This window comes from Rutilus rutilus (genome assembly GCF_951802725.1).
Source record: "Rutilus rutilus genome assembly, chromosome: 2".
NCBI lineage: Eukaryota > Metazoa > Chordata > Actinopteri > Cypriniformes > Leuciscidae > Rutilus > Rutilus rutilus.
The window spans coordinates 8469399-8473187 of NC_140210.1; the positions used below are offsets into that span (position 1 = coordinate 8469399).

At 35.8% G+C, this 3789-nt stretch overlaps 1 long non-coding RNA gene across 1 annotated transcript; it reads right to left on the bottom strand.

Moving 5' to 3' along the window:
- Positions 1 to 321: 321 nt before the first annotated feature.
- On the bottom strand, positions 322 to 3460 carry LOC311286092. Its single transcript, XR_014626480.1, has 4 exons — positions 3287 to 3460; positions 3066 to 3185; positions 1923 to 1989; positions 322 to 432 (listed from the first exon to the last, which is right to left on the bottom strand). It is a non-coding gene; the product is annotated as an uncharacterized lncRNA (long non-coding RNA).
- Positions 3461 to 3789: the final 329 nt, after the last annotated feature.

Sequence of the window (3789 nt, forward strand, 5' to 3'; positions counted from 1 at the left end):
TACAGGAAATTCCTGGCAACTAATTGCAGTAAATTTACAGCAAGTAATATACAGGATTATTACTGTTTATAATTACAATAAAGTAATGTATTTATACAGCAGTGCTACTGTGATTATAGTAGCATTATTACAGTAAAATGCTGTAATTTATTTCAATTTACTGTATATTTACTGCAACTCAGTTGCCAGGAATTTCCTGTATTTTCACAGGACAGAATTTTATATTGTAATTCAATGTACTATATCCTGTTATTTGTAAATATCACAAAACAATGCTGTAATTATCCGTATTAGGCAATTAAAAACACAACAATGATTACTTTTAAATCTTTTATTAAAAACTGTTTTCTTAGGAGGGTGTAAACCGGTGCGTTGAGCCCGTATCTCTTCTCTGCTTTGCAGCCCGTCTGGGAGTTGATTCCACAAAAAGTTCTGAAAACCGAGAGAGGAAAAAAAGTTTTAAGTTTTCATATCTGTTAAATAATGACAAATACTGTGTAAAAAACAAAAGTAACCTATTCCTACTTTGTCATAAAAGAAAATTACTTTGATGTATTTATTTAATATAAACAACATAACATTTAGAATTACATTGGCTTTTACATTGTTTTTTGTAAATATATAATGTCATTGTATGCATGCATGCACTGTATATCGAATGACGCTTTGGACAAAAGCATCTGCTAAATACCTTAACCACACTTCAAAATGTTTTATTTAATTAATTAATGAAAGTCGTAATGTTAAAGGGATAGTTCACACAAAAATGAAAATGCTGTCATTATTTACTCTTCCTCAAGTTGTTCCAAACCTGTATGACTTTCTCTCTTCTGCTTAACACAAAAGAAGATATTTTGAAGAAAGTCGGTAACCAAACGACTGATGGACCCCATTTACTTCCATAGTAGGACAAAAAAAAAAAATACTATGGAAGTCAATGGGGACCAGCAACTGTTTAATTACCAACCTTCTTTAAAATATCTTCTTTTGTGTTCAGCAGAAGAGAGAAAGTCATACAGGTTTGGAACAACTTGAGGAAGAGTAAATAATGACAGCATTTTTATTTTTGGGTGAACTATCCCTTTAAACTGCTGTCCGTCAGACTCTTCTGTTTACACACAAATGTCCTGCATGGGAATACCAACTCTAGGTAGAACAAACACTTAACAGTAATAGCTGGGCCTCCATCCAACTTTTTAATGCACATTTTAACCATTTGAAAAAGAAATCCTGACCTGAAACGGATAAAATTCACAATATATTTACAATCGGAGTTATATTAATAAACACTCTGATGCTTTCGAGCTTTATAATGGCAGTGGATTGCAACATCAGTTTGAAGTTCAAAAAAGTCCATCTATCCATCATAAAAGTGCTTCACACAGTTCTGAGGGATTAATAAAGGCCTTCTGAAGCAAAGCAATGAGATTGTTAAGTTTTAAATATTAATATTTTACATGAAGTAAAATTACTAGCTTCCGGCCAAAAGAACAATAACATACAGATTTTACTCTAAAGCGCAACTTATGCAACGTACTGCTGATATTTACACTACGCCATGACGCACTACACTACTTCTGACGTCATAAGTTGTGTAAGTTGCACTTTGAATGCAAGTAGACTGCGTATGGCCGTAAGCTAGAATTTTACTTTGTGACGTGTTAAATATGGATATTTTTCTTACACAAACTCTTCGCTTCAGGAGGCCTATTTTAACCGCTCAGAGCTGCGTGGAGCTCATTTATGATGGATAAATGCACTTGTTTGAGCTTCAAACTGAACCACTGCCATTATAAAGCTGGGAAGTGTCAGTTTTTTTTGTGTGTGTGTGTTTTTTTCTATAACTCAGATTGTATTTGTCTGAAAGAATGGCTTGGAGGTAAGTAAATCATGGGGTAATTTTCATTTAGGGAAGAATATACCTTTTACAATTAAGCAGGGTGTGCTTGGTAGGGTCTCTCTCTGGATATCAGCAGCTGTGGCAGAGGGCTAGGGAATAAAAAATGTAAACATTACCAAATGTATTAGGCTACCAATTACACAACAAATACCAATTACAAATCTATTATTATTTTAATATTCCATACAGTCTGCCAGGCAGCCACATATAATTTGAGACAAACAAAATGTTTAACTTGATTTTAATACTCCTGATAATTTGCTGCCTTCTCTGAAGACAAAGAGAGCAGTGAAACCCTTTCAACAGAACCCAGGATCCGAAAACATATTTAATGACGATGCTGGTTGGTTTAAGTTGCGCACGCGCAGTTTATTTTAGATAAAGACAGCTTACCTTACATGACTGCTTTTTCACCCTGGACTGGTTGGCCAAGCACAAAGTAAAGTTATAACATCTGAACATACCAGATGCTATATTCAGCTTTTATCACAGTTAACGTTATAGCTAACTTACAGAATTAAATGAAGATACCAACATTGTCATTTATTAAAGCCCATATTTCAATCTCGTTATTTGAAATATTAATTAAATTAAAATCCTGGTATCTTAATTTAATTCTCTAAGTAACGTTATTCAGTGACCGTAAAATCTGCAAGCTACGTTTATGCTAAAGTTAGTGTGCAAACCACCACGACTTCAAGACCCCCGGTTAGACAGCAAAACAGAAGTCCTAATAACGTTACAACAGCCTGTCCGGTAGCAAGTGTAATCAATGCAATGATAACCTGAGCTAAGGAAGCTTACCGGGCAAAAGTTAATGCTTATTTTTACAGTCTGGGCTAACGTCATTTGAGCTATCGTCATTGTGGTGGTTTTCCATTAACGTTACATTACAAGCTCAGCTCGACTCGATTCTACTCACCATGTTTGTTTTTCCATCGTGAATATCTAGTGTCTTGTACCTGATGTGGTAACTTACCTTTTTCCTTATGGATTGTGTGTAAGACGCCGCCACTTTACCGTTGTCAGTTCAGGTTGTTTACTATACCGGGAGTGAGCGAGTCGAGTCGGGGCGAGTTGAGCCAACATTCTAGGGATCTAACGTTAACGTGTCTAGCTAATGTCACTAAAATATACCAAACGAAAAATTGAGAATATCTCGTACCTTTACACCTGCATGTGGTCCTTTTCCGTATGGATTGAGTAAGAAGACGCCACTTCACCGCGGTCAGTTCAGGTTGTTTTTTTAGTCGACTCGGGGCGAACGTCACTGAAGCTAATGTCACTGAAATATACCAAATGAAACAATCAGCAGAACTCACTCATATCAACGGTATTAATATATCCATATACTTATATGATATATTTCATGTTAACGTTTCATACCTGAGATGTGTTGTTCTTCCAAAAATGTTTGATTCTCTGGTACCGTTGGCCGCCATGGCCGCGCAATTTCAAAATTCAAACAGCAGCTATCCCACAATGCTATGCGGTGGCTGTAAAATAATGCTTCTACAGTGTAGTTACAATAAAATTACAGGACTGTCCATAAATTTCCCATCATGCATCTGCATTTACAATAAAAAAATGAATACAATATGTTGTTGTAAAATTTATTGTAAAAATTACATCAATTGCTAACAGTGCAGCGAACGTGTTTTCTCCACAGCAGGAGATACTATCTGTCCAGAACGCTCACGCATCCTGCCTGAGAAGGCAGATATGATCATTTTCCTAAACAAGAACTGTTTCTGATTTTATACTGATTTTGTACCTGCTGCTAATCTCCTGGACTGGGTTAAACAAGTTGTTTCTTATTGTTTATTTGTTATTCTGCACCAGGTTAGCCCATCAGTGGGAGCACAGTAACATGTTTAAGTACCTGCAGC